Source organism: Oncorhynchus mykiss, chromosome 19 (assembly GCF_057628025.1).
Source record: "Oncorhynchus mykiss isolate SJ-2025 chromosome 19, ASM5762802v1, whole genome shotgun sequence".
Classification (NCBI taxonomy): domain Eukaryota; kingdom Metazoa; phylum Chordata; class Actinopteri; order Salmoniformes; family Salmonidae; genus Oncorhynchus; species Oncorhynchus mykiss.
The window spans coordinates 73,634,700-73,654,243 of NC_143040.1; the positions used below are offsets into that span (position 1 = coordinate 73,634,700).

General features: G+C 45.3%; 1 protein-coding gene across 4 annotated transcripts in view; it reads right to left on the minus strand.

Annotated features, from left to right (window-relative positions):
• LOC110513746 (protein numb homolog) overlaps positions 1-17,836 on the minus strand; it is a 131,613-nt gene extending 113,777 nt beyond the window's left edge. For all 4 annotated transcript variants that reach the window (XM_090211714.1, XM_090211713.1, XM_090211716.1 and 1 more), the window contains exon 1: positions 17,507-17,836. The gene's annotated coding sequence lies outside the window, so the exon portion shown is untranslated. The remainder of the gene's footprint in view (positions 1-17,506) is intronic.
• Between the last annotated feature and the right edge of the window lie 1,708 nt (positions 17,837-19,544).

Consider the following 19,544-nt stretch of genomic DNA (forward strand, 5'->3'; position numbering starts at 1 on the left):
GGGGCACTGCTGAGGAATGTCTAGCTGGGATCATCAGCAGCAGCAAGCTAAACCTCTGACAGGATGTAATACATCACCCAGACAGACAGACTGACAGGATGTAATACATCACCATCCAGACAGACTGACAGGATGTAATAATTCACCATCCAGACAGACAGACAGGATGTAATAATTCACCATCCAGACAGACAGGATGTAATAATTCACCATCCAGACAGACAGACAGGATGTAATACATCACCATCCAGACAGACTGACAGGATGTAATACATCACCATCCAGACAGACTGACAGGATGTAATACATCACCATCCAGACAGACTGACAGGATGTAATACATCACCATCCAGACAGACAGGATGTAATACATCACCATCCAGACAGACTGACAGACAGGATGTAATACATCACCATCCAGACAGACTGACAGACAGGATGTAATACATCACCATCCAGACAGACAGACTGACAGGATGTAATACATCACCATCCAGACAGACTGACAGACAGGATGTAATACATCACCATCCAGACAGACTGACAGACAGGATGTAATACATCACCATCCAGACAGACAGACTGACAGGATGTAATACATCACCATCCAGACAGACTGACAGGATGTAATACATCACCATCCAGACAGACTGACAGGATGTAATACATCCCCATCCAGACAGACAGACTGACAGGATGTAATACATCACCATCCAGACAGACTGACAGGATGTAATACATCACCATCCAGACAGACAGACTGACAGGATGTAATACATCACCATCCAGACAGACAGACAGAATGTAATACATCACCATCCAGACAGACAGGATGTAATACATCACCATCCAGACAGACAGACTGACAGGATGTAATACATCACCATCTCTACAACACACTCATCCTCCCTGGCCATTATCTAGCAGCAACCCCACAGACAGCAGTTTGTGTCACTGCTACGCGGACCCTCTGCCAGCTGAGGTGTTACAGGCCCAGCTACTGTACGGTGCCATTCTTACCATGAGAACAAACTTTTCAACCTGAGGAAATGATCGGCTCAAACATGAAAAGGTTTCAGGAGTTTTACTGGCTCCCTGACCGTTTCCTCCTCGGGCCATTAATTAATTTTCAGACTCAGAGCTACTTCTGTTCTCGGTAAATTCACCATTTTGGGGAATTCCAGAACTTTATGTAGCGATGCTAATGATAGCCTAACTGTCTTTGTGTAGATAGAAAGGCATTTAAAAAGTAATTATGAAGTAGAAGACTATGCCTACCTGGCGGAATCAGGATTATTTGACTCAATCACAAGTGGGCTACAGAAACACCGCTAACCAAACACAGCCATCCGGCCGGTGCACACCGCTAGCCAAACACAGCCGTCCGGCCGGTGCACACCGGAATTTAAGGGTAACTATGCAAAAAAATAATAATCTGATTTTCACAAACGATCCCCTGATGTGGTTACAACATTGGTGGGGTTATATCCTACCTGGTTGGCCCTGTCCGGGGGTATCGTCAGATGGGGCCACAGTGTCTCCTGACCCCTCCCGTCTCAGCTTCCATTATTTAAGCTGCAGTAGTTTGTGTGTCGGGGGGCTAGGATCAGTCTGTTATATCTGGAGTATTTCTCCTGTCTTATCCGGTGTCCTGTGTGAATTTAAGTATGCTCTCTCCAATTCTTTCTTTCTCTCTGAGGACCTGAGCCCTAGGACCATGCCTCAGGACTACTTGGCCTGATGACTCCTTGCTGTCCCCAGTTCACCTGGCCATGCTGCTGCTCCAGTTTCAACTGTTCTGCCTGCGGCTATGGAACCCTGACCTGTTCACCGGACGTGCTACCTGTCCCAGACCTGCTGTTTTCAACTCGCTAGAGACAGCAGGAGTGGTAGAGATACTCTCAATGATCGGCTATGAAAAGCCAACTGACATTTACTCCTGAGGTGCTGACCTGTTGCACCCTCGACAACCACGGTGATTATTATTATTTGACCCTGCTGGTCATTTATGAACATTTGAACATCTTGTCCATGTTCTGTTATAATCTCCACCCGACACAGCTAGAAGAGGACTGGCCACCCCACATAGCCTGGTTCCTTTCTAGGTTTCTTCCTAGGTTTTGGCCTTTCTAGGGAGTTTTTCCTAGCCACCGTGCTTCTACATCTGCATTGCTTGCTGTTTTGGGGGTTTTAGTCTGGGTTTCTGTACAGCACTTTGAGATATCAGCTGATGTAAGAAGGGCTTTATAAATACATTTGATTAATTGATTGATTGTGGACTTAGTATGTTATGTTTTCCTTTGTCTATGAAAACAACGGGGGGAAGAGAAGAAAAAAAACAGTCCTTCTCCCCATTTTCCTTTTTTGTTGTGTCATTTTGGCATCTAGAGGACTTCACATAACAGGGCACTTTGAAAATCTGCAATAAATACATTTTGCTCTTTATTTTAACAGTAAATCTATCCAAACCAACACAAGGGCATGTTCATTTAAAAAAAAATGACTAGTCATTATTAGGCTGGTTCTGTATGGAATACAAGTACATTATAGGGCAACAAAAATGGTGGAAACATTTCAAATTAAATTGGCATCCCAAATAATAATGTTTATTTGCCCCCACAAAATGTAAATCCCAGTGCAGCGGCCTACTCTCTCTCTTTGCTAATGATGCGTGTGTGTTCAGTCTTCGGTCTGTTGGGTGGAAAATATCATATTCATTGATGATGGGCCCTGCTTTTCTGAAGTTGAAAGACATCGCAAGACAATAAATACAGCATTCCATTGTGAGATATAGCTTTCGGTTACAGATAGGCCTAGTGCGCGGTTCTGACTCCATCTGCCCGGTGGCCGAGCTGCCGTAACCGTGCTCCTCCCCTCTCGGTCCCTCGCTATGAAAGATGTGTTCTCGGGAAGTACGGCAACTAAAATCGGTCTCCTCCGTTCCAAAAATACTGACTCTTAGGAGTCGATTCCTGGCAGAAGAGTTCTCTTTGTACTAAATGTCTTGGAAAGTCACGGTATTTAAACCAACTTTAAAGTATTTTAAGAAGAGAGAACTCTGCAAGCAGGCAGCAGAGAGGGCTGCGCTCAGGCAGCAGAGAGAGCTGCGCTCAGGCAGCAGAGAGGGCTGCGCTCAGGCAGCAGAGAGGGCTGCGCTCAGGCAGCAGAGAGGGCTGCGCTCAGGCAGCAGAGAGGGCTGCGCTCAGGCAGCAGAGAGGGCTGCGCTCAGGCAGCAGAGAGGGCTGCGCTCAGGCAGCTCTAGATGATTTAATTGACAGTTCTGGTCACCAAGTGACGGACGTTCAGAAGCGGCATTCCTTTACAGTCAAGTTATGTGGCATTTCAAAACTTTCTCCAGAGAATGTTGTGTGTTAAAAGCAGGAGATTTTGGCCAGACATTTTGATATGAAGAAAATTCATGTAAAACCAACAATTTTTTTTTTTTAAATTGAGCCAATTACAAATCAAATCTGACAGTGCTTTTGACAGTATTTCAATCTGAAGACAGTTGGATGTGACTGAAATGCATCCATAAGGTATTGGGAAGTTCAGAAGATCAGCAGGCTATAATGTTGAATGATCTTTCTGTGTAGAAAAGATGGTCTGATTTAGTTCCTGGTCTTATCCACTGTTCCAATGAGTCCTGCGTGGCTTGTGGGCATTGTAGAGGCACAAACATCTGTAGGAACAAAACAGAAACCTCTAAGCCAGCAGCATACCACCCTGCATACTACTGCTGGCTTGCTTCTGAAGCTAAGCAGGGTTGGTCCTGGTTGGTCCCTGGATGGGAGACCAGATGCTGCTGGAAGTGGTGTTGGAGGGCCAGTAGGAGGCACTCTTCCTCTGGTCTAAATTAATATCCCAATGCCCCAGGCCAGTGATTGGGGACACTGCCCTGTGTAGGGTGCTGTCTTTCGGATGGGACGTTAAACAGGTGTCGTGACTCTCGGAGGTCATTAAAGATCCCATGGCACTTATCGTAAGAGTAGGGGTGTTAACCCTGGTATCCTGGCTAAATTCCCAATCTGACCCTCAAACCATCACAGTCACCAAATAATCCCCAGTTTACAATTGGCTCTTTCATCCCCCTCCTCTCCCCTGTAACTATTCCCCAGGTCGTTGCTGTAAATGAGAACGTGTTCTCAGTCAACTTACCCAGGTTTACGGAATTCAAGCTTCAGGGTGTGGATGGAGATGTCCTCCCACCATGTTATCATGTTGAACAGAGAGAGAGCTTCAGGATGTGGATGGAGGTGTCCTCCCACCATGTTGAACAGAGAGAGCTTCAGGTTGTGGATGGTGTCCTCCCACCATGTTGAACAGAGAGAGCTTCAGGGTGTGGATGGAGGTGTCCTCCCACCATGTTGAACAGAGAGAGCTTCAGGGTGTGGATGGAGGTGTCCTCCCACCATGTTATCATGTTGAACAGAGAGAGCTTCAGGGTGTGGATGGAGGTGTCCTCCCACCATGTTATCATGTTGAACAGAGAGCTTCAGGATGTGGGATGGAGGTGTCCCTCCCACCATGTTGAACAGAGAGCTGTGGGATGGAGGTGTCCCTCCCACCATGTTGAACATTCAGGATGTGAATGGAGGTGTCCTCCCACACAGACAGGGGGGAGAGGACAGGATGGACAGGACAGAGCAGCAGAGTACAGTGACGGCATTGTTCCTCTCCTGTCCACGCTGCACTGGGAGTCTAACTCACAAGCGACTGCTGCCTCTCTCTCGTCCTGTTTAGCCACAGTGTGTTCTGTGCGTGAGACTACGGCGGGCATATCTTTAGTGAGACCCTCCCCGTTCAAGGACAGCGTGTGTGTGACTACTGTACTGGGAACGGCTCTGATGCAATACACAGGAAACGAGTCCACATTCTTCCCACCTTACCTCAACTTATCTGAGGGAGTGTGGACAGATTGTACAGCACATTGTTGTGTGTCAAATCAAACTTTATTCGTCACATGCTTTGTAAACAGCAGGTGTAGACTAACAGTTAAATGCTTACATACGGGCCCTTTTCCCAACAACGCAGAGTGAAAAATAAGTAATAGAAATAGAATAAATAAATACACAGTAACGATAACATGGCTCTATACACAGAGTACCAGTACTGAGTCAATGATAACATGGCTCTATACACAGAGTACCAGTACTGAGTCAATGTGCAGGGGGAACAGTCTGATATTTAGGGCCTTCCTCTGACACCGCCTGGTATAGAGGTCCTGGATGGCAGGGAGGTTGGACCAAGTGATCTACTGGGCCGTACGTACTATCCTCTGTAGCAGCCTTGCGGTCGGATGCAAAGCAGTTGCCATACCAAGTAGAGGTAGACCGATTAATCGGCATGGCTAATTAATTAGGGCGATTTCAAGTTTTCCTAACATGTCGGTAATCTGCCGATTACATTGCAAAGGAGACTGTGTGGCAGGCTGTTACACGAGTGCAGCAAGGAGCCACGGTAAGTTGTTAGTCAGCATTAAACTTGTCTTATAAAAAACAATCAATCTTCACATAATCACTAGTTAACCTAGTAATATCATCAACCATGTGTAGTTAAACTAGCTTGTCCTGCGTTGCATTTAAGCAATGCGGTGCCTGTTCATTTATCAATGAATCACAGCCTACTTCAACTTGATGATTTAACAAAAGCCCATTCGCAAAAAAACACAATCGTTGCAATAATGAATGTATTTAACCATAAACATCATAAAATCAATACACAAGTATATTTCTTTTTAAACCTGCATATGTAGTTAAAATAATTTCATGTTAGCAGGCAATATTAACTAGGGAAATTGTGTCACGTCTCTTGCGTTCAGTGCAGGCAGAGTCAGGGTATATGCAGCAGTTTGGGCCGCCCGGCTCGTTGCGAACTGTTGAAAGGCCATTTATTCCTAACAAAGACCGCAATTAATTTGCCAGAATTTTACATAATTATGACATAATATTGAAGGTGGTGTGTACAATGTAACAGTAATACTTAGACTTACATGGAACCCAAACCGGCTGCGAAAGTGCGCCATCGTGCGCCATCGTGCGCCAGCGTGCGCCATCGTGCATAAATGTATTTTGTCCCCCCACACTAAACACGATCACGACACACAGGTTAAAATATCAAAACAAACTGAAACAACTATATTAATTTGGGGACAGGTCGAAAAGCATTAAACATTTATGGCAATTTAGCTAGCTAGCTTGCACTTGCTAGCTAATTTGTCCTATTTAGATAGCTTGCTGTTGCTAGCTAATTTGTCCTGGGATATAAAACTTTTGACGAATCGTTTCTAGTCAACTCTCCTCTTTCCAGGCTTTTTCTTATTTGAATTTATATGGTGATTGGCATCTAAACTTTCATAGTATTACCACGACGACCGGCAACACAGCTATTCTTTCAATCACCCACGTGGGTATAACCAATGAGGAGATGACACGTGGGTATCTGCTTCTATAAACCAATGAGGAGATGGGAGAGGCAGGACTTGCAGCGTGGTCTGCGTCACAAATAGAACTGACTTCTATTTTAACCCTTGGCAACGCAGTCGCTCGTTGACACGCGCGAGCAGCGTGGGTGCAATAATTTAATAATATAGATTCCAAAATGTATTTTGCAATGCTTGCGCACGCTGTGTAGTCAGGATACTAGGGTTCGTTCTATAAAATACCGGAACGGTTCCGTATTTCACTGACAGAATAAACGTTTTGTTTTCGAAATGATCGTTTCCGATTTGACAATATTAATGACCAAAGTCTCGTATTTATGTTTATTATATTATAATTAACTATATGATTTGATATTTGATAGAGCAGTCTGACTGAGCGGTAGTAGGCAGCAGCAGGCTCGTAAGCATTCATTCTAACTTTACTGCTTTTACCAGCAGCTCTTAGCAATGCTTGAAGCACAGCGCTGTTAATGACTTCAAGCCTATCAACTCCAGAGATCAGGCTGGTAATACTAAAGTGCCTATAAGAACATCCAATAGTCAAAGGTTAATGAAATACAAATGGTATAGAGGGAAATAGTCCTATAATTCCTATAAAAACTACAACCTAAAACTTCTTACCTGGGAATATTGAAGACTCATGTTAAAAGGAACCACCAGCTTTCATATGTTCTCATGTTCTGAGCAAGGAACTGAAACGTTATCTTTGGTTTATTTCCCTTTACGTCTTGTCAATTTATGAAATTGTCTTTTGTTTGGAGAGCCCGTCAATGCACCCGGTCAATGCACCCGATTTAGAAGCAGGCGTAGGCTGCACGCAAACGTGCCCATTTGGTGATGTCATAGTATTTCTGACGGTCTTCAACTCACCACCACTAATGAACTGTAGGGAGCTTCTCAAAAGTACATATTCTCTTCACCTCTAGTCTGTTTTTACATCCATTGAGGAACTATCATCGTTTCTCAATGGATTTTAAAATATTTCCAGCTCTGTCCCTTTCGATAACCACCGAGCCTCTGGATGAAAGGGAAAAATGCACTGATCCAGTGAGAAACGTCATGAAATACCGAATTACTTCTTATCCCCTTGATCAAATACAGATGTCTGGAGCTCACTGGCATGGGTAACTGAGGGCCCAGAATAGTTGATACAATGTTGGAAGCACTGAGTCTGGGCTGTGTCATGTTATCTCCTCTCTCATACTGACTCTAGTCTGTCCTGAGGAACCACTGGGAGTCTGTCCTGAGGAACCACTGGGAGTCTGTCCTGAGGAACCACTGGGAGTCTGTCCTGAGGAACCACTGGGAGTCTGCCCTGAGGAACCACTGGGAGTCTGCCCTGAGGAACCACTGGGAGTCTGCCCTGAGGAACCACTGGGAGTCTGCCCTGAGGAACCACTGGGAGTCTGCCCTGAGGAACCACTGGGAGTCTGCCCTGAGGAACCACTGGGAGTCTGCCCTGAGGAACCACTGGGAGTCTGCCCTGAGGAACCACTGGGAGTCTGCCCTGAGGAACCACTGGGAGTCTGCCCTGAGGAACCACTGGGAGTCTGTCCTGAGGAACCACTGGGAGTCTGTCCTGAGGAACCACTGGGAGTCTGTCCTGCTGAACCATCTCCTCTCTCATACGGACTCTAGTCTGTCCTGAGGAACCACTGGGAGGCTGGGCTGAGTTGTGGCTCTGTGAATGACATTGTCACCGGTGAAGGAGACCTGACTGTGGCTCTGTGAATGACATTGTCACCAGTGAAGGAGACCCGACTGTGGCTCTGTGAATGACATTGTCACCGGTGAAGGAGACCCGACTGTGGCTCTGTGAATGACATTGTCACCGGTGAAGGAGACCCGACTGTGGCTCTGTGAATGACATCGTCACCGGTGAAGGAGACCTGACTGTGGCTCTGTGAATGACATCGTCACCGGTGAAGGAGACCCGACTGTGGCTCTGTGAATGACATCGTCACCGGTGAAAGAAACCCCTGACATTTTATAAAAATAAACTTCTATTCAGGAGGTTTTTGATCAGCACAATAAAATAAGTCCTAAATGGAAGAGAAACAGACTCAGTGCACACACTCCTATTGAATATGCATTCACCTGTATTGTGGAAAGACCTAGGTTACATCTTGATTTACCCTTCAAATAAATGGACTACCATTATGTTATGTAGTTTGATTGGTAAAAAACTAAGTGAAACGGATTGGATGCTTGTATAATTGATTCATTAACTACGACATGGCCGTCTCTGAAATAAGTTGAGTTTTACGTCAACATTTAACAGTACGCTATTTGTTTTTATCTTGGTCTCTGACTCCCTCTAGTCATTTGTGTGTCTTAATTACTTCATCAAACAGTGCGCTTAAAGCATCAGACAAGCTCAGTGAATAAGGAGTTAATCTGATAAAAACACCCAGGTTGTGTCTATATGGAAAGAGTTTAAAAGAACTGAAGACTCTCGGGCAGCCCTACAGGGCACATAGCTACTGCACTGCCTTTATCTGACAGAACATGTCTGTCTGTCTGCTTACCTGCCTGCCTGCCCGCCCGTCCGCTTACCTACCTGCCCGCCCGTCCGCTTACCTGCCTGCCTGCTTACCTGCCTGCCTGCTTACCTGCCTGCCTGCTTACCTGCCTACCTGCCCACCTACCTGTCTGTAACAGTTATTTAACATACACCATGGTCAGTAGCCAGAGCGGAGCAGAGCACAGGCTGAGTCCAGGTGGAGAGGAGAGAAGCAGCCTTCCTGCCCAGAGAACCATGACTCAGCTAAAGCAGCAGTTCTCATGACCATCACAGAGAGAAAGGGGCAGAGAGGAGCAGAGAGGAGAGGAGGAGAGGGGCAGAGAGGAGAGGAGCAGAGGGGAGATGAGCAGAGGGGCAGAGAGGAGAGGGGCAGAGAGGAGCAGAGAGGAGAGGAGCAGAGGAGCAGAGAGGAGAGGAGCAGAGAGGAGCAGAGAGGAGAGGAGCAGAGACCAGGTGGAGAGGGGCAGAGAGGAGAGGAGCAGAGAGGAGAAGAGCAGAGAGGAGAAGAGCAGAGAGGAGAAGAGCAGAGAGGAGAAGAGCAGAGAGGAGAAGAGCAGAGAGGAGAAGAGCAGAGAGGAGAAGAGCAGAGAGGAGAAGAGCAGAGAGGAGAAGAGCAGAGAGGAGAAGAGCAGAGAGGAGAGGAGCAGAGAGGAGAGGAGCAGAGAGGAGAGGAGAGGAGCAGAGAGGAGCGGAGCAGAGAGGAGCAGAGCAGAGAGGAGCAGAGCAGAGAGGAGCGGAGCAGAGAGGAGCGGAGCAGAGAGGAGCAGAGACCAGGTGGAGAGGGGCAGAGAGGAGAGGGGCAGAGAGGAGAAGAGCAGAGAGGAGAAGAGCAGAGAGGAGAAGAGCAGAGAGGAGAGGTGGAGAGGGGCAGAGAGGAGAGGAGCAGAGACCAGGTGGAGAGGGGCAGAGAGGAGAGGAGCAGAGAGGAGAGGAGCAGAGAGGAGCAGAGACCAGGTGGAGAGGGGCAGAGAGGAGAGGAGCAGAGAGGAGAGGAGCAGAGACCAGGGGTGTGGGAAAGGCAGGGGTGATCACGGTGTCATATTAGAGACAGAGATTAAGTTCACAACAAGAACATATAATCTGACGTGGGACTGTGTGTTTCAGCAGGAGAAAACAAGGTCCCTCCATAGAGGATGAGAACAACCGAGCATCATTTTGAATTAGGGATGTCACGATACCTCTATCGTGGCAAGGAAAACAAAACAGGAAGCAGACTGAATTTCCTGAGGGGAAACGGTCCTAATGCCGTCAACCAGAATCACATGTTTATTGTCCTACAACAGAGTTCAGTCTGCTTTGTGTTTTCCTTGTTGCCATGGAAATATCAGGTATCGTACTCTCACCATAGGGGTATGGTGACGACCCTGTTCTGAACACAGCGCTAGGACAAAATACTATATCGTCACCTCATAACCTGACAACCGCTGCAGTTACCAGGGAACAAGAGCCACGGCAACATGCACGCTTCATGGTGACGTCAGCGGAGGCTGAACACCACCAGGGCCACAGCAGATAAGACCTGGGTGACACGTAACACATACAGGCCTAACCTGTTCAATGGTTAGCCCATTTTATTTATTTTTTAAAGGTACGTATAGCCAATCGGGTATGAGGGACTACCTTAACCCCTTTGTGACCTACACAGGGTAAAGTACGAGATGAAAGTCATTCCAAACAATAAATGCACACACACACACACACACACACACACTACAATGAATTCATCCCTATCAGCCCTTGAGCTTGGAGCTGATAAGAGAGAGAGGCCTATGGGGGGGGGTTGTTCAGTTCAGTGGAGGATGACTGGAGGTTCAGTACAGGATGAAGAGGATGAAAAGGAAGGTTCTACAGCTGCACCATCGAGAGCTGGGTGCACCATCGAGAGCTGGGTGCACCATCGAGAGCTGGGTGCACCATCGAGAGCTGGGTGCACCATCGAGAGCTGGGTGCACCATCGAGAGCTGGGTGCACCATCGAGAGCTGGGTGCAGCGGGGAGGTTTCATCCTGGTACGGAAACTGCTCGGCGTCCGACCGCAAGGCGCTAGAGGGTAGAGGTCGACCGATTAATTAGGGGCGATTTCAAGTTTTCATAACAATTGGAAATCGGTATTTTTGGGCGCGGATTTCCGATTATAAAAAATAAAAAAAATGTATACCTTTTATTTAACCAGGCAAGTCAGTTAAGAACACATTCTTATTTTCAATGACGGCCTAGGAACGGTGGGTTAACTGCCTTGTTCAGGGGCAGAACGACAGATTTTCACCTTGTCAGCTCAGGGGATCCAATCTGGCAACCTTACAGTTAACTAGTCCAACGCTCTAACCACCTGCCTCTCATTGCACTCCACGAGTAGCCTGCCTGTTACGCGAATGCAGTAGAAGCCAAGGTAAATTGCTAGCTAGCATTAAACTTATCTTAGAAAAAACAATCAATCATAATCACTAGTTATAACTACTGATCCAGTTTAGCAGGCAATATTAACCAGGTGAAATTGTGTCACTTCTCTTGCGTTCATTGCACGCAGAGTCAGGGTATATGCAACAGTTTGGGCAGACTGGCTCATTGCGAACTAATTTGCCAGAATCTTACGTAATTATGACATAACATTGAAGGTTGTGCAATGTAACAGGAATATTTAGACTGATGGATGCCACCGGTTAGATAAAATACCAAACGGTTCCGTATTTCACTGAAATAATAAACGTTTTGTTTTCGAAATGATAGTTTCCGAATTCGACCATATTAATGACCAAAGGCTCGTATTTCTGTGTGTTATGTTATAATTAAGTCTATGATTTGATAGAGCAGTCTGACTGAGCAGCAGCAGGCCCGTAATCATTCATTCAAACAGCACTTTCGTGCGTTTTGCAAGCAGCTCTTCGCAAGCACAGCGCTGTTTATGACTTCAAGCCTATCAGCCTAATGGCTGGTGTAACCAATGTGAAATGGCTAGCTAGTTAGCTGGGTGTGCGCTAATACTGTTTCAAACGTCACTCGCTTTTAGATTTGGAGTAGTTATTCCCCTTGCAGAGGGGAACGATTGGGTAACGCTGCTTCAACGGTGGCTGTTGTCGATGTGTTCCTGGTTCGAGCCCAGGTAGGAGCGAGGAGAGGGACGGAAGCTATACTGTTACACTAGTCCTATAAATACTATATTAACTACAACCTAAAATCTCTTACCTGGGAATATTGAAGTCTCATGTTAAACGGAACCACCAACTTTCATATGTTCTCATGTTCTGAGCAAGGAACTGAAACGTTAGCTTTTTTACATGACACATATTGCACTTTTACTTCTCCAAGACTTTGTTTTTGCATTATTTAAACCAAATTGAACATGTTTCATTATTTATTTGAGGCTAAATTGATTTTATTTATGTTTTATATTAAGTTAATATAGAATAGGCTCCACAGAATAGGCTGCGCCCAGTCCCAGCAGCACAGTGAGTCTTAGGCTCCACCCACCCCAGCAGCACAGAGAGTCTTCCTTCCTTCCCTAATCTCTAGCTGCGAGTCTGACAGAGAGGGAAAAATGAAGAGATCAACCCCCCCCCCCCCGACCGGGCCTCATGACCTGCTCTAGGAACTAGTCATCATCCAATCAGGAGACAGAGGATCAGGTGTTCGTTCCAAAGAGGTCGAGCTGATCTCTGAATTCTAGTCGATACGAATACAGGACAGTCCTCTCCAAAATGATGCAATTGTTCTGTATTGAACCAGCTGGAGACAGAGGTCCTTGTCGATTGACTGTGCTCTGAGAAGTGCCCCAATAGTGTGGATCACGTGTTCCATTTCTCACCATTCTAGAAGGATCCGTGTAGAGACCACGGTAAGACATGCACATACAGGGACAGATGAACCTCAAATTAGTTCTGTGATTTCAGAAGACCTATTTTGGGCTAGTTGTGCTGGAAAACGGGGTCATATGAGAATCTGAATTTTTTTTTTTTTTTTCCATTCCCCACTGGTTAGGTCCGGGACGTTACTATCGTTGGCAAGGAAATGAAACAAAGTGGATTTAACTTCTTCAGGAAGACAGTCCTAACGTTGGAAACAAATGTCATGTTGTCACCCAGTCACACTGATTTTCTACATCACCATATTTGATGAACAGCAGGTTTTTTATTTTTTAAAAGGTCTGTCTGCTAGGCGTTATTTTTTTGACATGGAAAAAAAATGTTGTGACACTGGTATCGTCACAGCCCTAACTCTCGTCAAATGTTCTCTGTTCTACGACTCCCCCCTCGTCAAATGTTCTCTGTTCTACGACTCCCCCCTCGTCAAATATTCACACAGGACAGTCGATAGAGAAACAGGCGAGAGAGAGAGAGAGAGAGAGAGGCTGTAGGATTTGGTCCCAATTTATACTCAACAGTTAAATGGATTGCTAGCCTCGTGTGTTGAACTGGAAAAAGTGGTTTTGTATAATTCCCTAATAATGCCCATTTCCCAATTAACAGAACAGCCCTAATGATGGTTATGACTTAATAATTAAGTGATCAGTTTGCATGTTTATCAGACTGTAAGCTAATAATGTTACCAGCCCCGCGGAGAACCAAACGCTGTCTTCAACCACAGTCAAACCACCTGCTCTGGAATGAGACAGATCGGATACAGAATTATACTGTAAAAAGCTCGTCTTATTATCTTCCCTCGGCTCATTATATCAGAGCACAGACCCATTTAATACTGATGGGAACTCCGGAGATCAGGACACCGATCTTCCTATCCACATGACCAACCTGAAAGGAAACAAGCAGGTCAGATCTTGTTCGTCGGGAACGAGCATATTGGAGTGAACAAATATTCTATAATTTTTTTTTTTTTTTTAAAAGAACACATTTCTGAACGAGGAAACATAGTACGGCCAAGCTCATCTGTGTCGTTCTGTCAGTCTAGAACTGACACTGTAAATGCACACAGTAGTCCAGACAGTAGCTCATATCCCACTTAAGGTCTTATTAAGTGGATAACTTGTTTACATGCACCATTGATATCCCGCTCACCAGTATCCGGCACAGACAGAAGAGGACTGGCCACCCCACATAGCCTGGTTCCTCTCCAGGTTTATAATCTCCACCCGGCACAGACAGAAGAGGACTGGCCACCCCACATAGCCTGGTTCCTCTCTAGGTTTATAATCTCCACCCGGCACAGCCAGAAGAGGACTGGCCACCCCACATAGCCTGGTTCCTCTCTAGGTTTATAATCTCCACCCGGCACAGCCAGAAGAGGACTGCCCACCCCACATAGCCTGGTTCCTCTCCAGGTTTATAATCTCCATCCGGCACAGCCAGAAGAGGACTGGCCACCCCACATAGCCTGGTTCCTCTCTAGGTTTCTTCCTAGGTTTTGGCCTTTCTAGGGAGTTTTTCCTAGCCACCGTGCTTCTACACCTGCATTGCTTGCTGTTTGGGGTTTTTAGGCTGGGTTTCTGTACAGCACTTTGAGATATCAGCTAATGTACGAAGGGCTTTATAAATACATTTGATTTGATTTGATTTTGATATCCCCTGTATCCACGAAAAGGCAGAATATTCCTCATTTAAGTTCATATGGGTTCAAATGAATAGTACAGGTGTTCCCAAAACTTTTGCCCCCCCCAAACTTTTGCCCCCCCCCAACCCGGACGGCCTACCCGCGGCTAAACCCGGACGGCCTACCCGCGGCTAAACCCGGACGGCCTACCCGCGGCTAAACCCGGACGACGCCGGGCCGATTGTACGCCGCCCTATTGGACTCACGGCCGGATGTGACACAGCCTGGATTCGAAAACCAGGGACTGTAGTGACGCCTCTAGCACTGAGATGCAGTGCCTTAGACCGCTGAGCCACTCGGGAGCCCAATGGCTCAGGACCCAATGGCACAGGACCTGCCCAAAAGTAGTGCACTAAATAGGGAATCATGTGCCGTTTGGAACAGCCATAGACTGAGTCCCGCTCCTCTGTCACACTGCTGCCTGTCAGAACCAAGGCTTTGGTACAAAGAATTAACACACATTCATTCTCCTGAGGCTGAACGGATATCAGCTCAACACCTGCTCAAAGAGCAGAGTTTGTCATTGCTCTGAACAAGAAAAGCCAAAAAGAGAGAGCCGGGAGAGAAGAGGGCCTCACTGCTAACTAGAGCATCACAGTGACCAAACCGTTTGATAATTTCCTTCCCCTCAACGGCAACCCACAAACCAATCAATAACCTAAGTTTAGTTTTCTAACGGGCAATCAAATCGCATCACAGTAACAAGCTTCAATAGATCTGTTGGGGTGACCGTTGAATCACTTCATAGCAGGTGTAGCTGAGCGGTTAAGGCTGTTTGGCCCTGAGAAAAACCTGTCTACCTTTGAACAAGGCACTAAATTGCTCCTGTAAAGATAAGAGCATGTGCTAAATGACTAAAATGGAAACAATAAGGAACGGCTAACATTCCACTCCTGTCTTTGGCAAATGACAGGAGTGGAATATGAGCTAAAAAGACTGGTTAACAGTCTCGGAAATAGGCGGTGTACCTATCAGACTAGGCAAAAGACGGTGTACCTATCAGACTAGGGAAAAGGCGGTGTACCTATCAGACTAGGGAAAAGGCGGTGTACCTATCAGACTAGGGAAAAGGCGGTGTACCTATCAGACTAGGGAAAAGGCGGTGTACCTATCAGACTAGGGAAAAGGCGGTGTACCTATCAGTCTAGGGAAAAGGCGGTGTACCTATCAGACTAGGGAAAAGGCGGTGTCTATCAGACTAGGGAAAAGGCGGTGTCCCTATCAGTCTAGGGAAAAGGCGGTGTACCTATCAGTCTAGGGAAAAGGCGGTGTACCTATCAGTCTAGGGAAAAGGCGGTGTACCTATCAGTCTAGGGAAAAGGCGGTGTACCTATCAGTCTAGGGAAAAGGCGGTGTACCTATCAGACTAGGGAAAAGGCGGTGTACCTATCAGACTTGGGAAAAGGCGGTGTAACTATCAGACTAGGGAAAAGGCGGTGTAACTATCAGACTTGGGAAAAGGCGGTGTAACTATCAGACTAGGGAAAAGGCGGTGTCTATCAGACTAGGGAAAAGGCGGTGTACCTATCAGACTAGGGAAAAGGCGGTGTACCTATCAGACTAGGGAAAAGGAGGTGTACCTATCAGACTAGGGAAAAGGAGGTGTACCTATCAGTCTAGCGAAAAGGAGGTGTACCTATCAGTCTAGGGAAAAGGCAGTGTAACTATCAGTCTAGGGAAAAGGAGGTGTACCTATCAGACTAGGGAAAAGGTGGTTGCTACTAGCAAGACTCCTGGTGTAAGTCATGCAGATACACCACCATCACAAACCTAAATCTCTGTGGGAAATGTTTCAGGGGGAGGTGTGTGAGTCAGGAGATGGATAGAGGTGTTGTGGCCGTGTCAGTCGGATCACATTCTTCGCTATTGTATTTGACGGGAATACCACTGAGAATCTCAACGAGGACAGATTTTTTTTTATCATTAAATTTAACAGTAGCTGTTGGAATTGCAACACAGAATCTTTGCGACGATGACTAATTGAGAAATGACACATGCCAGGCAACTTGTTGAGTTTCACACTCTGCCCGCCCTGCCAACCCTACCTGGCTTCAAGGCAGGTGGGTGTCATGATCATCATGGTGTTGGAAAATCAGAATCAGAGTAGTCAGTTCCTACACATGAGTGGAAATGTAAGGTGACATCTGCGTAAACTTGCAGGATTTCATGTCAGAACAAGGTCTTTACTCACACATTCAGTTTCATCCTAAGAATGGTCATTCTTACATATTTGACAATCAACGTTAAAAAAAGACAACCCAAAAAAGGAAGGATCCTGGCCATGTATCATGTTAAGGAGGGTTAACAGAACTAGGTTAAAGCAGAACCACAACCATGAACAGACAGCCATGGTTGTAAAACAGATTTCAAGCATGTTAGCTAGTTGTCTAGCTAGTTAGTTCATTGAGAGAGTTAACAGTAACCAACCAACTAACTGACTAAATAGTTAACGTTAATTCGCCACTGGCTTTGGAGACTTAACGTTACGCAGTAAGGAAGTGGGGTTTTCAGTCCATATGTTACGTATTTCACATTTATAAACTACCTCGTTAGCTAGTTATCTCTACTAGTTATCATTTAAATCAAATGGTATATTAGTCTAACGATGTGAATCCACCTACTAGTTATAACGTTAGCTATATTCAGTAGCCAACTAGCTAGCGCTGTCAACCCAGTAGCAAAGTTAGCTCGCTGGTTAGCTTGCAGCTAGCCGTCAAAAATAACCCAAAACAAAACACTTAAGCTGTTTAAAATGTGTCTTATTCACTGGTAAACATTTTTTTTAAATGTATTTATAGTTCGTTGACTGATGCTCATATAGTGTATTAGTTTCAGCTACAGTACAGTTCATTCGGGTCTTGTTGTCAGCTAGCTAGCTAGTTAGCATTGGCTGGATAGCCAACGTCGAGAGCTGTGGAAACACCACAGCTAAAACATATTGTATTTATTAAATGACAAACATTAATTAGAATTTGTTTTAAAATAGATAACTTGTTACCTTACCTGTGACCAGCGACCCGATCCAGAAGTCAGTCAAATTTGATCACCTTTTTATCTTTCTTTCTCTCAGCTGGTCGATATAAATGTAAATTCCAGGTGAAGTGTTTATTGGAAATGAAGCCTATCCTGCTAAAGACTTTCACCATACGGGTCGGCTATGTCATAAACTATTCAAAGTTCTGTTTATAGGTTGAAAATGGTAGCCATCTTGGTCAGGGAGAAATTCATAACCTAAAAGTTTATTAAGGTTGAAAAAAAAAAATGTTTTCACTCTCTGTGCTATCTACTCGGATTCCACAGTGCTCTCGTTTACCAGAGAGCAGAATAACTCGTAGAGCTCCACGGTGGAGGCGTCATAATACCCATCAAACATAGCGGTCAAACAAGGAAATGGTTCCAATCGTTTTTCCCCATTGGGATTTTTTTTTTTAAATAAGATATGTGTGTAGTGTAGGCTGGGTGACGTTTTGACATAACATGTAAATATGTCTTGGACAGGGTGACTTTTATCAATATAGTCGGCTCTATTTACTCTTAGATTCAAAAGTGCTAATTAATTAACATTACAGGCAAATATACTGATAAAAGTCACCTTGTCCTAGAGTGATTTACACAGTTATCACAACATCTCAAAGCCCATATTTTAAGTGTTTCTAAAATCCCCAATGGGGGAAAAATGAATGGTGGAACGAACAACAATTGGGACCATTTCCCTGTTTCGACCGCTAGGTTCCATGGGTATTATGACTCATACTGTGAGAACTCTATTAGTTTCACCTGCCTCTCCCTGAATCCCTGATTCAACCACCCCTGGTAACTGACCGCCCCTGTCCTTATGTAACAGTATAATTTTAAACCGTCCCCTCGCCCATACCCGGGCGCGAACCTTCTGCACACATCAACAACTGACACCTACGAAGCGTCGTTACCCATCCACGCTAACTAAGCTAGCCGTTTCACATCTGTTACACTTATCTATGCTTCTTGTTCTTCTTTGAGGTTTATTGGCAGACGACACTCATAAGGTGTATTTTGCCACCACCTACTTACTGTACGGGGTAGTGAAAAATACCCCCAAAACAAAAAAAAATTTTGGATGAAAAAATTCATACTAATTAGCAAAAACAAAAACACAAAACACACTAACCAAATTCACGCTACTATCCTACATTTAAAACAAAAACTAACAAAAAACTGTACTCCTTCAGTCGGATTTAAATGTCTATTCAGATCCCAACACTCAGGAACCTGGGAAGGGGGGAACCTCTTCATTCAGTACTCGCAGTAACATTTCGGCTGTAAAGTCCTGGAGATCCAGAAATCGTTTTGCCGCCTTTACAGTGATGTCAAGCGTCTTAGATGTTTCATTAGTTTGACGAGTGAAATTTATTGCTTGCTATAAAACGCAACATAGTCCACCTTCTCCACTGCTAGCGTGTTGGGATCCACGGCATTCAGTGCAGACTGTGGGACCTCCACTACCATCTCATCTCTACTCTCTCTTTCAGCTCTTTTTGTCCTTATCCATTGGGTAATGCTCTGCAAGTTTCCAGTGAAATTCAAGATGATTGATAAAAATAAAAAAAAAATTAAAAAATGATAGACAGATGAAAAGGGGAGGGACTTAACAGCCGGTTACTTTTGTGGTGTGCACTTTGAAAAATGTCTATCAAATCTGTATCCAATAGGATTTTCAATAGATTAAAGCTTCATACTTACTCAGGAGTCCTCTGCCACCTTGTCAGGGAATTTGAGTTTGAACTGAATGGAATAGGACATGTGTAATATCCATAGGCAGACGGGTGGTCTCCCACAGTAACAATGTTCCGACGTAGGTCTGGGATATACCGAGACGAGCACAGAGGGGTCCTTTACCTATGCAATCATTCACTTGTCAATACAGGGAAGCATAAAGCCAAATATCCCTCAATAACTCCGGATCTATCAATAGGCCAGCCTATTCCAGTTATAGTGCACTACTCTGGTCAAAAAGGAGTGCACTTTTTTGTAAGGGAAGTAGGGTGCCATTTTTGGGACACAC